The sequence below is a fragment of the Larimichthys crocea genome, chromosome XXIII (assembly GCF_000972845.2).
Source record: "Larimichthys crocea isolate SSNF chromosome XXIII, L_crocea_2.0, whole genome shotgun sequence".
Taxonomy (NCBI): Eukaryota; Metazoa; Chordata; class Actinopteri; family Sciaenidae; genus Larimichthys; species Larimichthys crocea.
Window position 1 is genome coordinate 12,044,514 of NC_040033.1, and position 19,969 is coordinate 12,064,482.

General features: G+C 40.7%; 1 protein-coding gene across 2 annotated transcripts in view; it reads left to right on the plus strand.

The window, feature by feature from the left end:
• fbxo15 (F-box protein 15) overlaps nt 1-19,969 on the plus strand; it is a 45,434-nt gene that overhangs the window by 6,471 nt on the left and 18,994 nt on the right. The window contains exon 2 of one of the 2 annotated variants that reach the window (XM_027274205.1): nt 7,311-7,342. The exons of the other annotated variant lie outside the window; for it this stretch is intronic. The gene's annotated coding sequence lies outside the window, so the exon portion shown is untranslated. The remainder of the gene's footprint in view (nt 1-7,310; nt 7,343-19,969) is intronic. 2 annotated transcript variants of the gene reach the window in all.

Consider the following 19,969-nt stretch of genomic DNA (forward strand, 5'->3'; position numbering starts at 1 on the left):
CAGAAATCAAGGCCATACAGTAACTGAGAATTGCAGCCTGTGGTCTTCACGCCGGCTAAATGCTGTTGAGCCCAAATCCCAACACAGCGCATCAGACAGATTGAGGAATAGGAAGGGAGGGGGCATGTAATGAGAGCCATGGGAATGACTACACTATTTATAGGCGGTGCAGAATTGTTTACCTTCTTTCTTAGCGACTTATTTTGAAGGATGGTGAACTACTAATAAGAAGATGTATCTTTCCGTTGCCATCACCGTACGGTACATATTGGAATTTACCTGTGAGAGCATAAGAGCTATTTTCATGATACGTCTTTAAACTCTGCATGTCCTCCCCGTTCGATTGCGCACTCTCTCTCGCTTCCCGTCGTAAAATACAATCGTATTTTTGGTGTTTGGGAGTCGCCGCAGCAGCAGCAAGACAGTTTCCTCAATCAGGTGATACTTACTTCAATGTGAGACGGTGTGGGAGAGAGCCTATTGTTGGAATAAATCTTCACCCTCTCATTTGAATCACTGGGAATGCTCGACGGTTTGTCACAGGGGAGGAGAGAAACCAAAGTACCCCAAAGAGAGCAGAGGTGTTACTGCATGGAGGCGGCCATATTAACAGAGATATTCTTCAGGATTATGTGCCCCTTCAACCCAGGCCAGGAATTTGTCAGCACAAGTGCAGATATGGCTCTATCAATAATCCATGGCATTGTGTATTTCCCCACTGATGCCATTATACGGCTGGGGGATGACAGCACTCACCAACTCCATCATCTTATCCACGGGGACCAGGATCTCATAAAGCGCTCTCAACATAGACATCTCATATAACGGGTAATAACTCCAGCCAGTTAATACAGGGGAATTATCAGGGAGAGGAGCGATGAACCCAGCAAAAACTGGGGCGGCCAACGCTGTATTATAGTCGTAGAGCAGACAGAGAGTGAGAAAGAAAGAGAGAGAGAGGAGGGGAAGGTGTCAAAGGAGGGGGAGGGACAAAGACAGAGGTAGGAAATGGAGAAGGGGCAATGAGAGAGCATGCGAGATAAGAGGGGGGGAGAGTTGGCGGAAGATAAGAGATGGAGGAGGAGTGAGGGAGCGAGGTTGTTGTGTGAAACAGACGACGGAGGGGGGGGAGAAAAAAAAGTTAGCGAGGAGGAAGAGAAATGAGTAAGGGGTGAGGGGGAGTAAGAGAGACAAATGAGGTAATGATTTAACAAAGAGCAGCGTGAGGGCAAAGTATTTATGTCATTTTCTTAAACTCTGCTCTATTGAATATCATCAGCGTTTGAGGATCACTGTGTCGTACCACCACAAGCAAACGGAGGGTATCTTTGCAAAAGACTCTGTAATGAAGAGCTTAGACCAGTAGCTCCCTAATCCAAATTAAAGCTGTCAGTAATTGTTTTCATTACAGTATCATTTAGAGGTGGCTATACCACCATACGTGGTGCATATTATGTACGGATTAACTCGGCTTTTTCTTTTTCTTTTTTTTTTTAAAGCTACCTATGTCAGTCGAAACTTCTGCCAATATGAGCATTTATAGCATTTATAAGTGCTAGTGGGAAGCAGTAAAGACATGACACGGTGAGCTTGCAGATATACTGTAATATACAGCACAAACTCTAAATGTCTGCAGAAAAACTGAAGGGACTAATACTCCCCTTTTTGAAGGTGTTGAATTGGCTTTATTGGTGTGACATCTTAAACTTAATTTAAAGGCAATTGCATCAGTTTTGATTTAAAAAAACAAAAAGATTTTGGCTGACTCACCCAAAATCTTCTCCTCTTGCAACAGAAATATCTGCTTACTGTAACTCAAGCATCGCTAAACATTTTTTGCTGGTTATGTTTTGGCACTGGCAGCATTTGGTGAGGGTTAAGGAATGATCATGGTCTGTGATCGCAGTGATTAGAAGCATGATGCGCAACATGTTTTTTTTGGAACATTTAATCAAAATGACAATCTTTCACAAGCCGCAAGGACACAAACCCCAGTCTCCGGTGTCAACTGTGCTACTCCATCCTCTCCACGTCTACTGTGTGGTACACAAATGGGTTGCTGTGTTTTAACCAAAAAAAAATAAATAACAGGAATATCACAGAGACTCTGGCTCTGGGCCCCGCTTGGTAATCCATCCATATGATTATCAATAATGTCCTCCAAATACGAGTTTTTTTGACCATGAAAGATTTGTTTTTGAATCTGCTGTGTGAAGTTTTTCAGATTTCATGCCTGACAATGACGATCTTTCAGCAAACTCAAAATGCAAGAGACTACAAACACATCCAGCCTTGTTTTTAATTTTGTCAGACACCTCCTTTAGGGGGGGAGCATAGCAGAGTTTTCTCTCTTTGGTGTATGCTAGGTTAGATACCTTTTTGATTACACTGTAGCAGCATCAAACGCACATCAGGTGGTAAATTGAAGTGGGTATAGAGGAAATTTTTTTATTTTTTTGAAGCCCAGCATTGCGAGAATAAATGCAAAGTGAAACCTGATATTTGTCTGACAGATGTTATGTCTAAAAGCCTTCCTTCATTCACGAGCCTCACATCATAAACACGTTTTACTCTTCGGTGTGTTATAAGCTTTCTGACAGAATCACCATTATTTTTCAGAAAGTAAATATAGTGCACCAGGTAGCAAACAAGGGGTGATTTTGGACAAGTGTCTAAGCCATGATGTTGTACTTTTGCTTTTAGAACATTTTCTTGCCCTAACTGTAGCGCTCTCTCATCCAACTCCTAGGACAGTTGTGCCACCCCTTGTCATCTTTGTTCTGTGTCTCTGCCCATTAAATCTTAAGCAACCAATAATAAGCATCTGGCTCCAACCCTTTATCAGGCCTTTTAGTCTTAAATGTGGGTGGGTGCCAGCCACCAGGGCTATTAGCAGGGAGAGGGACAGGAGGGAGAAAATAAATATATAATAATGCCACCCACCAAGCAAAGATATTCAGTGTTTGCATTTCAGGGGACAATAAAGAGGGCCATCTGTTCCTGTCATTCGTGCTTTATTGTTTTCCTCGGCGGGCCACTCACTTTGGAACACCACACCAAGCCCTCCCCACCTCACATTTTCCATATCCCAGACCCCCAACACCCCGCCACCCACCCCTAGTCAAACTGTGTGTGTACACAAGCAAGACACACAGGCATGTATTGCTTTCACCTTTGGCCTTGTACAGCTGTAAGACAAGGACTGAGCTCAAAGGGTATTTGCATTTTGGATCTTCTGCAGAAAAATCATGGCCAAAAAAAAAAAAAAAAACGATACAAGATGCTGAGGGGGGCATGGCTTTGAATAAATTCTCTGTCCTTGTCTGTCATGTTGGCACCAGCATGGCAAACATTGCCAAATGTTTTTTCTTCCATTCCCGTAGCAGGATCATGAGACGAGGGGAGAACAAACCTCGCTTTTTCGTCTCCTGCCTTACCAAGGAGAAAGTCTCCAATATTGGCTTAGGAAATGAAAGGCTCCTCGGGGACATATTCGCCAAGTTCCTAGTTCCTTTCATAGCCCAAAAGGCCTGGCAGCTGGACGTAGTTTGACTCAGGGTCTGTGGGGACATCCTGTGGTGGTACCGCACAGGGGTTAATCAAAGGGAAGGGCGCATGATGGAAGGCATTTTATACCCTGTTCTTATATAGCGGAAGATAGAGATGAGAGGATTGATACCTCTTTAATGTCTGTGAGTGACTAGCCACTTAGCTTAGCTTTGCATAAAGACTTTTAGCCCGTCTCTGTCCACCAGCTCGGTGGATTATGCACCGTGCTGGACTGTTTCTTGGACCAGAAGCTTCTAGCCAGAAAATAATGTGACGCATAGCTGTGTAAAATAGTGAATTAGTTATTTTTACGCTATGAAATTAAACATTCAAGATAAAAAGGTGTTAATTAGTGAGTTTTAAAATGCCGATAGGTGGCTTTCATCACATGAGACATTTTGAAGATGCAAGCATTAAGAAAAAAAACAGTTCATATTGTTTAGTGAAGCATTATAGATGGACAACATTGGTTTTGTCAGCCAGGACATCTCAAAGGTCCAATAAATACGTTTAAGTGTTTTACACCACACCACACCGTATGGATAGATCAGCATATTATTAAAAATATAACTCTTGATAATTCATAATGTGTCATAATTCTGAATGATAGATTATTATTATTATTGCTTTTAAGACGATGGCACGTTCACACTGTAAATTCTAATATGTATAAAACTGCAGTGGATATATAATATCTTGCAGACGCTACAGGAAGAAAATCCTCGCCAGCGATGTTTTCTCACCAGTGATCTGACTGAATGGAAGATTTGCAGGTGCTTTTCCATCACAGTCAGCAAGGTTAAACTCCAGAGAAATTAAACAAATTGCTCCTCTAATGCAGAGTAAAACAAATGGAGAACTTTAGTGCACATGTGGAACCCTCTTGGGTTCTAATTATGTAAAACTATAGACATCAGAAGGCACTGAATTCTTTAATGAGCGCTTGAGAGAACAAAGGGAATTTAAGTGCATGTTAATAAGAGAGGCGAGACAACAGGAGGAGGCAAAATGCCACAGAAAGAATCACTACACATTAAACGGGGGCATTTGCTTTTTTTACTGGGTACCACAGCATAGTTGAGAGGAATCTATTTCTCACTGTGGTTTGTGGCAGTTAGAATGAGCACACAGCTAATGTGCTAATAGGTTCTCCATGGAAACAACATACAATAAATTGAGATGAATCGAGTGTCGGGGAATTGAGATTTTGCTATTAGTGCAGGAGAACATGAGGCGGTTGGAGATCTCTCTCTTTCTCTCTCTTCAACCTGCAATCAGTGAACTGACGACTTCCTTCCCTGACCTGTGTGCCGCATGTAGGCACGAAATAACAGGTTAAACTTTCCCTGTTAGATCCCGGGGCTGCTAGTGACTTTCTACAGTGCTACAGGCACGGTACCATTTGGATTCACTCAATAACAAACAAGGCGTGATGTGTTTGGGAAGCTGTGTTCCACTTCGCTGGTTGGTAGCCTGGCCAATTAGCATTGACAAAGACTCCCGTGTGTATAGGCATGCAGAACATCGCCCAGATAGCACACTTCTGTTCAGGAGCCAAAATGGATTGCGCCGTGTAGGGGGTCCTTTCATCCCTGCTGTTCTACAGACTAATGTTTTAAATCAGGAAATAGTCATACAAGATTCACCTTCACACACGTATGCACTTACCATGTGTGCACGTGTTTGTCGGCTACTGTGGACTGATGCATTTAAGTACAGGAAGGTTTGTGAGTGCATAGATTTGATTATTATATGCTAATAATGAATAACTAATTTGTAATTTATGTATAATTATATAATGATCTGTTAATCAACTTCAACCCATATCTTATTTTAGGTGAAATAGCTTGCATGATCTAATTGTTGTTACACATCTCTGTTACAAATATCTTTAAAATAAATAAATAATACAAAAAATCCTGGATAAACATTTTCAGTGTTTGATTCAATTAAATGGCGGGCTTGAAACACTCTTCTGCACCAGATATAAAAGAGAGGAAGCATATATGTGATGCAAGCAAAGATGCCAAAGGGGGGAAACAGAAGTTACTCAAGGGTGATGATGAATACTGGTTCACACAGGGGGAAGAAAACACTACCTAATAAACCTGTGCAACTCCCTTGATATGTGTGCACATATAAAGTGGGTGTTACTGACATTTCATGCCAGCAACTTATGTTATCAGAGATCATTAAATATCCTGTAACCATATAGCAAATGTATTTGCTTATGGAATTATTCCTACGGAGTCCATGAAAAGACCCTAACCAACAATGTGTTAATCCATCTGCCAATACTTTCCAACCTCCCCTGTCTCTCTGTGGCACTCAAGCTCCATTGTTTCTTCTGCAGATGTAAATCTATGCATTAAAAAGGAATCATAAATATATGCTTTCATAAAAAAAAAAGTAATTTCAGCTGGGCATTATAGTTTTAGCAAACTTTAAAGTGGACTAATTAGTGTGTTTATTTATTTATTTTCAACCACAGATTAATATATATTCGGTTCACTGATGAGTATTTACTGCAGCGGTGTGTGTGTGTGTGTGTGTGTGTGTGTGTGTGTGTGTGTGTTTGTGTGTGGGGGGCTGGCTTAAGATGGACTACAGCACCCATGTTCATTGTAATGATGGAATCATGTGACCCAGTGCAACAGTTTGGTCACCGGTTTGTTTTCGTTCAGACTTGTTAGTTGGATCAGTTCATTGTTGGTTACAGTACCACCAGCCTAATCCTCCAGGCACTTAGAAACACTGAGTAACTGAGTTTATTTAACAGTAGCCGGGGAGACGGCATGTGTAATTAGGTGTTAAATAGCAAATAAACAAGACAACATTTGTTTTCCTTCATATATGCATACAACAGTTTATATTTTGTGCTGTAAGTGGTGCACCTAACTAAAATCATTAGAAATGTAAGATTACAGTAAGATTTCCTCACTATTATGTACTATTTATGTTTCTACTCAAGTTAATAGTGCATCATGTTATCAAACTGTGAAGCAGCATGACTTTAAGCTGAACGCACCATTAGCTCATAAATAGCAGAAAGAACAGCAGAAATGAAAAAAAAAAAGCCATATCGACATGTTGAAATCACATTAACGCCCATATGTTGTATTATTTGCTAAGATAACTCCTCTGGGATCTGTGTCCCTTTATTGCAAAGTTTTACCAGATCATGCACTCACATATCCCAAAAATATTTGCATATGCATGAGCCCCTGCAGTAAGCGCTTTGAGTAATTGGAGTGAAGGGAGTCATACAATCTCAGAGTGATCTAAACTTGTGCTCTCCGTGGTGCTGCAGTTCACTCCGAAACAACTCTTTGTTTGGCATGAGTAGCAGCAGATCAGTACTGTACCTTACAGAAGCTTGAGCAAAACTACGGCAGTGACAGAACAAGGTTAACACGGAGGCACAGAAAGCTGCTGAACCCTCACTAACGCGAGGCAATCCTCAAAAGATGAAGAATCAAAAGGTTCGTTCACTTGCAAAGAAGTCATCTTCCTCTGTGACACATGCCATATGACAGTCTGGAGTTAAAGAACGTGGGAGTTATCAATATTTACTCCTCCGTAGCCACATTTATCCGACTTCTTGTTGTTCCACGTGTGTTATCTCATTTGCTTGAATTTCATTTATTTGCTCCAACTAACGACAAAAACACTGACTTTGAAATGCCCTGGCCTTCACTCAGTGATTAATTATTATCACTTCACAATGCTCTGAGCTTTTTTTTTTACCTCTCCCCCAACAGCAGAATTAACGCTGGACGAGGAGAAAAGCTGTGTGAGTATTTCATCCGATTCTATTCAAATTTCAGAGCACCATCTTTGATTTCCACGGTCCAAAGTAAGGTAAGCCCCAGGGCGGTGACGGACTGTCATCCCTCCCCTGGGGGCAGAAACTGCACTCTTCAGCTCCCTAATGATGCGCCTGTCTTTTGAACGAAGAAGCCCCTGCCATGGCCTATCACTTAGCAAGCTTAAATAAGCAGGGGATGGTGGGTTGGATGGAGAGGGAGACAAAGACAGAAACGGAGGGAGACAGAGGTGGGATGGTGTAGGTTTGGCTTCTGGCACATGAAAGCTGTCCTTTCAGGATTTCAGGCAGAAATTGAGGCAGGTTTAAAACATTATTTCCATGACGGATACCGTATTAAACCGTGACTTGCTGTGGCAATGTAGCACACGGGTCAATTAGTTGGCCATTCAGAGAAAATAAGACTTACTCATTGAACTGAACACAATGCGATGAATGACAACACCGCTCCGCAATCTATCAGCTTCGACAGCAAGGATCCACTGTATTGTGCTCCGTGTAAGAATGAGGTAATTGGAGACATGTTGCTATGAAATACATATTGCATAAATGACAGGCAGTAATACAGCTGTTGTTGTCCCAGTGTCACACCGTAAATGTGAACATTCTCAATCTGGACTTGGCATAATCACTGTTTATCCATTATTTCCTCCTCTCTCCTGCTGAATTGCAGCACACACAGTCAGATTGCCCTCAATCATTCAGTAATTGATGCCGTGGCATTTCACGCTCGTATTACCCAAAACAGCCTTGGTTTACTCTCACCCTCCCCTCCTCCTCATCCTCCTCGTCCTCCTCCTCCACCACCCTCCTTGTCTAGATCTTCCTTTTTTTTCCCCACAAATATCCCAAAGGCTTCTTTTCCCCTGCAATTTTAAGTTTAGATTGATTTAAGCTCTCCTGGAAGCCAATTTGGTCCGTTTGAATGTTCTTATAATCTCCCGATTTGATTCACCACGGGACTGTTGTTAGTTGAACACAAACATACAGCCCATACAGCAGGGAAGTAAAGAATGGCATCACACACATTGTGGAGCAAAGGAAGTACAATCCGAGATAAAAGAAGAGCAGCCTGAGGGTGCGGGGAGTGGCCACGAGGACTCCCTTTCTTCCCGTGCACTTCTTTAAAAAAAAATTACTAAATCACATAAATGCAGCAACACCTGAATGAAGTGGTGGAAGGAAAGAGGTGGGACGGGTTGAAGCACCACCCTAGAAATCCTGCTATTTTGAAGGATTTGTGAATATAACAGGATTCCTGTACAGTCTGTGGCAAGGATTAAATACAGCCCACACTGCCGAACATGGATCAAGCACTCTTTTATTTATTTATTTTTTTATTCCTTTCTGCCCACCGGTAACCGAACAGTTTTACTGTGTTCTACGAATCTAAGGGGTTCAACGCAGAACAGAACGGGCGTATCTTTTGATGTAGGACATGTTTCAAGGTTCATGTGTGGTGTGTTACCTCTGTTCCTTGGCATACAAGGCTTAAAGGAGGCTAGAAGTGACTAAAGGAAAGCTGGCTTTCCTTTTTTCTTTTAAATGTTTAAAAGCAGTGGCAAAGAATGCCAGAAATCTGCTACTGGATAGTTTTTTTTTTTGATTGTCTCTGCACACATGTCCTCTATATGTGTGTATGTACTTATTTTTTTATTTTATTTATGTGTTTTTGCTGTTTAAGTGTACAGAAGCTCAGTCTGAGCATCTGGCTCTATCCTCCTTGTGCACATTCAGATGAAAAAACAGGAAAAACTAGAACCACTTGGCTTAAAACCTCTTTGAAGTAAAGTCAGAACCCAAAAAATTATGTGTGCAGAGATGGGAAGGGGGGGAAGAAAGGAACGTCGAGGCAGTGGTATCATCTGGTGAACCTGTGGGAGATGGAAAATCAAGAAGTACAGGGTGAAAGAGAGAGGGAGAGACAGGGGGTAGGAAGAGACAGATACAGAGAGTGTTTTGGGAATGCACTTGGGGACTAAGAAAAAGCGCAGCACCTTTGCATTTAAAAACACTCTGAAACTTTGCAATATAAAAGGCAGAAGTAGGAAAGCAGGACACAAAAGAATATTCACAATGCATCTGCAAGAAGAAGAAGAAAAAAAAAGGCCTGTTTCTTCTGCTTCCTCGCCTCTCTGCCTGGGTAGAGTTTCTCCACGTTGATCACGATTTACCGTCTGAAGATGCATTGGCAGTTGTTGACAGAGACAGAGTTTGTGAGGGTAGTCACAGTTATTCCATAGAGACAGACGAAGGAGGGGCGATGAGGGGGAGTCGACTCCCCCCTCTTGTTTTCTTGCTGACTCTCTTAACTGTGTTTACTCTTTCAACATTGACATCCAAAGGTATGCAGAGCTGATAAAAACTTTCCTGCCGGCTGCCGCATTAACTGTTTTTTCTTTAACCTTTAGTATGATCCTACAGCTTTAGTTTGGAATTAATTCAGACAAAAATAAACTAAATCCAATAATTCGGTAATATAATGAGTGCTTAATGCAGTTTTTAGTTAAGTCATAATTTCATCCTGTGTTTTTAATTTATGGCTCAGTTCCCTAAAATAAAGGCAGGTTTTTAAATCCTCTTTTTCAGGAGCTAACTTGTCGATCTCTTAAGTATTCAAGAGAACAATAAAGACCTCCTGCATTACAAAGACGCTGAGATAAAAATAAATTAAACAGAACCCGTCATCCAGCTTCTATAAATTTAGCCTGCCTAATGGTCTTGTAAGATGAATAAGATGAAACAGCCTGTTTAAAAAAACAAAACAAAAGAAAATCAAAATTAAAAAAATGAACAGATGGTAAAAAGCCTCTTTTTACACTGACACAAAGTCCTAACACTTACATTTCCATCCCAATAATCTCCCGGCCCTGTTTGAGGTGAAATTTAGGAGGTCCTATTGTTACGAGGCCTTATTCCCACGGGGCAGGCGAGCACTGCGAGGCACTGGTGGAGACGCAGGAGAGGCTGTGATCATGCCCAAGTTTCATCTGCAGTGTCTGAGCCGTGATCGCGGGGAAACTTCAAGTAAAAACTGCAAGAGCAGAGAGTGGAGATGAGAGGAGCTAAAAAAACAACTGATTTCCATCAAAACAGATTGTCAAACCAGATGGGGACTATTCGAGAACTGGGGCAGAGTGGATGGGGAGGGACTGTGATTGGGCAAATCTCAACACAAACCAGACACTTGCATCAGAACAAAATGGGTTTCTTAAGCACTCTGCTGTCATTTAATTCTAAATGGGTTTTAAATTATTCTGAATTATGTTTTGGTTCAATATCCTGAATTTAAAGCGAGCAGATCCAGTATGGAATTGTGCACCTTGTAGAGAGAGCATCTTTGTGTTTGTGCTTCACGTGGAGGATTCAGCTCTCTGGTGTTGTACTCTCGGGGGGTCATTCGTGATGACTGCGTTTAATTTCCTGGAGAGAGAAAGTGGCTCTGACTTCTCACCTTTGAGTATGATGTCACCACGTTACCAATGATGAACCTGTGTAACCGTGTCTTTCATTAATTCCTCCTGAACTATCAGCGCTCCTGAAATGATTCTGCACGCTCTGACCATTATCATGGTGCCTCTGGCAACACCTGAGCAAGGCTTATCAGCGTGCCAGCATGGATCAAGGTTCTGCCCAAAGTGGATTGGCTCTAACACACTCTTTAAACACGCTATCTGAGCCAATGCATGCTCCAGCCTGCAACAAGAGGCTCTTTCTGTCCTCTGTAAGGCACACTCATTAAACAGACAAGCCTGATTCGTAGACGAGGGAGAACTGCATCAGGTGTTTTGGGTTAATGGTGTTCAAACACCAATACATTTTTTTTTTAAGTAGTTGCATTAAAGGTGTACGATTTATCGCACAATATTTTTAGACCATAGCAGAAACTAAATACAGTATGCATAACTATGTTTTCATTAACCTCCATGGCTGTGAAGGGAAGCCAATGCGGTGCCATTGCCAAAAACTGCAGTTCCTTTAACGTCCACTTGAGGCTGGCTACAGAACAAGTCAATCTCCATAAGTCCCCATATTAAAATGTCAACTTCACAGCAGAAATAAACATGTTTACAGCCTGGTACAAAATAACAGTTTTTGTTCTCTATAGCTAATTTCCCCATTCATGACAACTGTACTGAGGCTGGATTTTATAGATGGCTTGATTAAGCAACCAGGCATCATGCAGATAGTCTTAGGATCACTAATTCTACTCATTTTTGCAATTTTTTTTAGATTAGCCAGGGGGCGACATAGGCAGAAATGCCAAAATGGCGGTGGCCAGAGCCACCACACACTCTGCTCTCAAAAAGCCTGTTGGTGACGTCACATTCTTGATACCATCTATGATAATCACCTGTAAATAAGAATTGTTTCTGGGTTTGCAGCCACCGTAGTTTCCTTTGATTAAAAACTGTGCCCATAATCTGAGGTTTTACAAAGCTCCGATTTGTATAAGAGAATCCAAGAGTACGGTTGTCGAACTGTGCACACAAGTTTGTGTACAGATTTACATATTGCAAAAGAATAATAATTCAATGATTAAAACTTCCATTTAGTTGATGTCCCAGCAGTGTTGAATGACATGGGAGAATAGGTTTCTAACCATTTTTCAAGCTAAACAGCCTTTAAAGTTGGTTTCCAGACCTGATTAAATGCTACAGTTGACCAAAAACATTCTGGGAACCTGTTTTCTTTGAGCTTTTTTCAGTCTACTAAGTGGTTAGATTGAATAGTCTTAAACTGTAACTTTGTCAGTCCTCAGTATGTTTAGTTGATATTCTGACCCAATTCTAATAGCGCTAACCTTCTATTTCTGTTTTGAAGCTTTGAGCACTTGACAGTGAAACATTCCTATTTAAATCTGTTGCTCTGAGGTTTTCTTTGTTTTTTTCTGCCCTTTTCATTTCTCGGTCTGGTTTGAACTATCGTGCAGCAGTTTGTTCAAAAACTGTTTTGTTTTTTTCAACTTTTTCCTTTCTTTTTCTTTTTTTTTTTCTGAAACCCCTTCATCCAAAATAACATCTATTCGTAAAGAGGACTTTTCTACAACCTAAAAGCATGAAAGACCATTCAGAAATATAGAGTGGTCCACTCAGCTATCTGACTGTATCGAATCAAGCTTTTGTGGTGAGTGAGTCCAAGCTTTTGAACGGTTCTATATCGCACATAGTCGAAGAAATAAATGAAAGGCTGTGTAACTAATTTGAAACGTTCCAATGAATAATGTGATTTAAAACAGGCGTTCTAACGTCAAAATGACCTTCAGTTTCTGTCATATTTCCTCCTTGAGCCTGACATGTCAGGTGGAGGATAATGAAGGTGATTATTGACAGTGTGATGAATTTTCATCGTCACTGCAGTGAACTCATAGCAGACCGACCTTAACTCTCCAGCCTACTGAAAGACTTCTGTCTATTTTTTTTTGCCCTTAAACGTGCCTGAAGCATTCCTCAAGGTCCCCCGTGATGCCTGAGGCTGTGGAGAAACTCGGATGAACACAGGCTCAATTCAATCCCTCCACCAAGGCTCTACACCCATATGTTTACGATAAGATGCTCAGGCTTTTATTTCCTTTACCATGGAGACTGATTGATCTGATCTGCAGCAGCATGCAATTTGTCAATATTGGAATTCTTAAAGGGTGTAGGCGAAGTATAATGACATGAATTCCAAGTCCAATGAAAAGATATGATACTTGACTCTCTTGAAATGTGTATTTTTTTCCCCATAAAACATTTTATTGAGAACTCCTTAAATCCCTCCTATTTCTGCTGCCATCTACAATATCTCTGAGTACAGTGTGCTACGCTGTGGGTCAGGACCTAAAATCTGCCAATAAGTGGGTCTCTACATGACAGAAGAACTTGTATTTTTTAATGAGTTCCCAGATACAATTAAATTTCCAGGTTTAGCCGCCATATCTGCCGTATCATAACTTGTCGCATTGTTTAAAATACCACATATATGTGTGACTGTCAGTATGTCCAAAACAGTTCTCCAGGAGCAGCTAGAGTATTGTGGACAACGTGAGCTGGGCTCCTCATTAAATCATCATCCAGTAGTCCTGGACCACAGCTTATAAAAGAAAGAAATAATGATGCCTGAGGTTGTCCACATGGTAAGATATCCTATGTATGAGGACATCTTGTTTCAGCACCATTCCTGGTCACACTATACTACATGTTCAGTATCAGTGTGTTATAGTGAATGATGAGACAGTGTGTGAGGACTTTGAGCAGCACCTGTAATTCATCACTAGACTCACCGACCATCTTGTCGGCTGCGGAACTGTGATTTTGCAGGATTGTGCAGCGTGTTTAGTTTTGTCACCATTTAAATAATAAAACAGCATTGGAACATAGTTTTGTCACCACCAGTGCTGAACTGGAAAATCTAAGCTGAAAGGTTGTAGATGACATACAGAACTTAATATTCTAGACTTCTGTGCTATCGGTGGTATTAATAGGGATGCAATGCTTGATTCCTTCCTTGTCAGATATTTAAATATCAATGCAGCATTCGGTTTACTCTAAATGATCATAAAATCTGTTTTTATGGGACGAAATAAAATCCAACTGCTTTCTTCAGCCATAAATAAGAGATAATGAAAACTGTTTGTTTGTTTGTTTAGAGCAAGTCAATTTGTCTAGAAGATTTACCTTTAATCTCTTAACTTAAATCCTCTAATGAGTGTGGCGAAAGATGGATTATACAGTTTGTTTAATGGTGAACTCTGTAAATTGAAAATATAACCAAAACAAAGAAGCTAGCATAGGCGATGGAGCACCAGCTGCTGCTGTAGTTAAACTCATCATGGCCCTGAATAACAACATTATTCCATGTGACATATTTTATACTAGGCTAGCCGACTTTCAGTATCATTGCAGTCAGTTAACTAAAAGATGTAGAAGTATGGCCCCTGCTGAAAATGTTCCAATTCTTCTATGTTTGCTTGATAAAGCTTCATCAGTAAACATCAACTTATAGTTAAAGACTTAATCAAAACACATTCACAAGTCCATACTACATACTGATTGTATTTATTGTAGTGTGTTCACAGTAGACAAAATAGTCTTTAAGTGTACTTTTAATGCATACGAGTTAAATGATAACTTCAGTGTCTTGCTGAAGTTTAATTGGCAATCATCTCTATAAACAGATATTTACATGTGGATGATCATCTGTAGGTTGAGGGTCCAGAAGCGTTCTGGTTTTTATGTTTGTCGTCCGAGTAGCATTTGACCGGCTTTGGTTGCAACGGCGAAAGAGGCGGAACAACGGCAAAATGCTAACTTGGAACGCGTTGGCTATCGTTTTTATCAGCTTTTCTTAAAGCTCTCTGCATTCATGCACAGATATCTGTTTAAGAAATTAGCATTAATGTGTCTTTTTCATCATTCTTGCGTATGAAGTTGCTTACTGCAGAGGGAGCCTCTGTAATCTGTTTTCCAGATATTCGCTGGCTGCAGCGGAAGCCTCGAAACATTGGTATAAATGGTAATGTATGCTAATGTTTTTGTAATCTACCTGCTGAAACAATATGACGAATCATAACTATAGAAGTGCGTAGAATTAGTATGTAGTGTGGATTCAGGGAAACAGCTGGTATTCGTGTTGGGCAGACTTTCAACAGCTGTTATTCAAACTATTCACAGGGTTGTTGTTTTTTTCATGAATTTATATTCACTGCCCACAGATTTATGTTACACCTATATATGCTATACTAAGAACATCCTGTAACCAGAATCACTCTACGTGGGGTGAGGAAGCTCCTTCTGACAGGTGGATAGACTGACCTAAATTTAGCTCCAGATGAACACCTCCTGTGTCGTGGAATAATGTTTCCTTATTACATACGTTGATTCCTTTTTTTCATTTTCATTGTTTGACTACGTTGTGAAAAGCTCTCCATTTAATTAATGCTATTACTCATAATAGTAAGAGTGTGGCAACGTGACATCGAACATGGGAAAAAAAATCTCTCTGCAGCGGGGATACATCGATATCGACCACGTGTTTTCCTTTACCTCTAAGTCTCCAGATGCTTTATTATCACTGCATCGTGTGTCACATTAAAGGGATGTCTTTTGTATTGGTCGTATGTAACTGTCTGTATCTATAAAGCAATACAAAGAGTTATAAGTAAACAGCTCACGTCTCTGTCGGCGCAGAACAACAGGTTTCATGGAGTTGTGGATATACGCAGTAATCTACAGGAAAGTCTTGTATTTAATTCCATTAACGTTTGCAGGGTTTCTTTACATTTTATTGTATGTTTTGCAAAAAAAGCGCGCTCTTCTTGCTACAAAGATCCATGCAAACCAAACAAAAACACTTGCATGTGACACCCGATTTGCTTGTCTGTCTGGTGCCATCTGCTCAGAAAACAAACTGTGGATGAAATACCTCAAATATTGAGTTAGGTATGCGTTTCCATTAGCAGTATACTGGTTTACTACTGGTATATAATACTGGTTTCTTGGCTGTGGTTGGTGATAGTCTATCTCCAGTTACAGGGCCAAGGGATGTAACCTTATTAAACCCAGTGTTATATCCCTTCCAAATGATCTATAAAATTACCATAACCAGAACACACACCTGTAAAAATAATCGTACTGCTGCTGCTGCTGCTGCTGCTGCTACTGTGGCAAATGCACTTTCCACATGCCCCACAAGTGTGTTTATTTCTGTGTGTGTGTGTGTGTGTGTTTCCTTGATTCAAAGCATCAACAACTCTCAGTGTGTGTTTTCTCATCCGCATCAGCTAGTTGTGCTGAGGCACAGTCCCCCCCCCCCTCCCACCCCTATTCTAATGAATGTAGCTAAACTGGTTAGGTGCTGGGATCCAGGATGCTTTCTCTCTGGCTTGCTGCGCCTGAATCTAATGTGTAGACAGATGATGTATTGGAAACCATCACATCAAGGAGTTGTTCATATGAGCCTGGGTTGCCTGGCTGCTCGTTGCCTACTGTCTAGTGTGTGATGTTGGTTGAGGGAGGGGTGGTTGCTGATGGGTTGGGCTTGGACGAGGTTGTATTTCCTTTGGGGAATTGCGTGTTTCAGCAGTATGGATATTGCAGGCTGTGGCAGAAGGAATAAACAGACTTTCTCTGTCTTTCTCCTCACTCCCCCCTTTACTTCAGGGATGGGCCTGTTCACAGAGGCGGTTCTGTGACTGATGTTTGTCTGTGTTATGCGTCTATTTATTTGTTTGGCAAACAAATGCATTATTAACAAGCCACTGCCACATGTTATCCTCTCAGTGCATTCTCCGTTTGCATCAGTGTCTTTCTATTCAAGTGCAAATTAGGTAGGTCACCACAGAACCTGAAACTGTAATACGGAAGCCTAAGGTGAAATCTGAAAGGATATATGACTTATGTATATAATCTGATATAGTCTTGTATTTAAGAATACAAATATTTGTGAAGTGCTTAAGTCTGTCATACTCCTCCATTAGAAGAGGGCACAAGTGGTTATAAGTCCTATGCAGGTTATGTCTCCATGCTTTGCCGACAAAATGCTGCCATTAGTAAGGCCCGTGAAATTAGCAGGGCTCATTTGGAAGGAAACCTATAGAAAGAGGTTTTTCTAAATGATATAAAGAGGTCTGGACCATTAAAAGTGGTGATAAATCCTGACATTCAGTATGCATTTCCTTTTTAACTCACAGCCATATTAGATATTAGACTGAGTGGGCCCCCTAAGCGTCATTTCAGACCCAAAAGGAACTGCCTGTAGGTTTGCCTGGGAACAGCTTGAATAAAAATAATGCTGTGAAAGCCTTATTCACACTCACAATCACACGTAAGGCAATTTCAGCCATATTAAGAACTAGGACTGGGAGAAAATGAATCTATGGCAAAAGACACCTTTTCTGAGGGCTTTTTGTCTCTCATGCATATCAATGTATTTAGCTCATCCGCAATCAAAAGGAAAGGTTGAAAATCTTGTTAGGGTCTGTCTCCTTTGGCAGTGTGCATCTTTGAAGAAACATTTTCTGGAAATATCCTGAGATATCTGCAAATGTTGCAACAAACGTGGCTTCATTAGTCAAACCGGCCGGTGAGATGCACAATTAGAGACAATCACTAAACTGTTGAGTCTTTGGTTGATATCTACATTCTACAGAGCATCTCTTTACATTTTGCTTTCTGAGGCTCTGAGAGGAAGCGAGGAAAGCAAAGTGCTCAACTCCACTCTTAAACTATGAGCTGGGGTTTTGAGATGGGTCGGGAAACTATTTCTGAAGGGCCTCACAGTGTGCCAACAATATCACCGTGTTTTTTTGACCCCTGGTCTCTGAATGGGAAAGTAAATGTTGGGTCTGACGGAGACAGCTTCTCACTGTATAACCGAGCAGAAAATTCTCTAGTTGAGGTTATCCTGAGTACGTGCTGATACAAGAATCCGTGAAGCCTGAACTCTTCAAACCAGGGAAGACATGTTTCAAGGTGAAAGCGCCAATTTATTTTCTAAAGAAAAATATAACAAATCGAACTAAAATCAGTGATTGTGGGGATTTTTTAGATATATTTAGAGCCGGGTCTGAGGTTAAACAGTATATTTGACGTGTGAGAAGAAAAAATCCCATTGGTGTGATGCTGAATTAACAATGTACACAGCAGGGTAGAGGTGATGCATTGTGTCAGATGGGAACTTTTTCTCACACGTACATTTGTTTCTCGCACAAGAGTGCAAGATTTAACTTTTACAATTTTCCAATGAAGAACTGTGCCGTCCATTGGAACTGAAGGAAACAAATAAACTGTAGTGATGTTTTGAGACACGGAGTAGGAGGCGGGGGAGGGTGGCATTCATCTCATTTGCACAAGTGATAAATTCATTTTTCTTGTTAACGTGTAAAAAAAAAAAAAACAGAGAGAGAAGATGACACGTTACTATCATCACCAAACTATCATCCTTGTTAAAACTGAACAAATTGCCCTCTGAAGATACGCAAAAGGCGACGTGATTAAATGTTTAAATGTTTAGTGGCTACAAGAGGAGCTGAAATGAATGTCAAAGCCGTCTTGATCTTCAGAGGACAGCTTTCAAATCAACACCAGACAACTTTAATTCTTATTGCTAAAACAGTTTTAATCTTGCTTCCTTTTTCTCTGAAGCAGATTGAAGACGTCGACGTTTCCAAACATGAGCCACTTTGTTGAAGGCTGAATGACACTCCAGTGTGATGTGATGCATGTTCATGCATGTACATAATGCTTAAAAAGTGTAAACATGTCTGAGCCTATAACCCTACACTAAAACAACCTCCCTAATGAACAACTGGCATGAGAGTCTGGATCTGCCACCCATCCGATGACTCTATTACATCATTTAGATTCCAGTGCTGCACCTTCACGCAGCGAGGGGCCCTTGTTGCAGCTGGCCTATGATCTTATTGCATGTGCTGTATCCCAGAGAGATGCACATCAAAAGACCAACCCTCAAAAGGGTGTGTATCACGAGGACATCATCTTTAAAGACACATAGGGGGAGGAGGAAGAGGAGGAGGAACAAATAATGCTCTAAAAAAGTGAAAAGGCCATACGAGTTCAGGTCTTTTTAATGGCATCTGCAAGTTTTGTAATTATCTGCATGTGGCCTACAAAGCACAGTAAAATGCCATCTGTGCTGCCATAAAAAAGGGCCCCATATTTAAAGAGTGATTGTGCTTTGGGGTGGGCAACACCCACGTTCAACATAGCTGAAAACGCAGTTGACTCTGTAGTTACTGCTACAAACAAAGAATACCTGAGTAAACTGGCAGCATTTGGTGTCTTATACAACAATTTAGATAATATTTGTCTCTGAAGGTGTAAAAAGACTTCAACAAATCGCTCTTTAATAACCCCCTCGATGGATGTTATATTTCTTACATGATGGAGCAGCCATACTTAACTGATACGCAATAACCAAAAAGTGTTTTTGTTTCCATTTCTCGTTTGCTGAGAGAGTACATGTTTGACGGCTGTCTTAATTATCTAAGGGAATCATTTGCAAACCGACTTTTCATTCCAGTATGGGCACAATTAGCACTTTATAGGCCAATTTAATACACTCTCCAAATCACTCTGATTTGCTGGCAATTTCTGCTGCTTTTGTGCAGTGCTGGCATCAGCAGGCTATCAGCAGGTCTCTGTCTTTGTTCTCTGCTGTTGTGTTCTGTCACACACAAGATGAAGGTATGTTTTTCTTTTAAGCCACCGAGAAGAAGCAAACCATCAAACTCAAGTTTCCAGATGCTCACATGTACGATATCGCCAATTATAAATGGAAATATTTTCCGAGCCGAGCAGATGTTGGATTTACTTCTTAACCCACGTGAACGTACTCTTATTTTTCTGTTTTTTTCTTATGTTTGAGTTTTTGATATAGTAGTAGCAATAGTTGAACGTGTTTCAAGAAGCTGAGGATTATCATAGTGTTGCAATACGGCTATTAACTCTTTTGGCAGATTTACCACATTACTCAAACTCATTAAAAAACAATATTCTTTTTGCCAATGTCATGTTGGCTTTGTTTTAAATGGACATTTTCTCCAGAGAATCACTTTATGTTTGTATCTCGTGGTGTTCAACTAATCAGAGG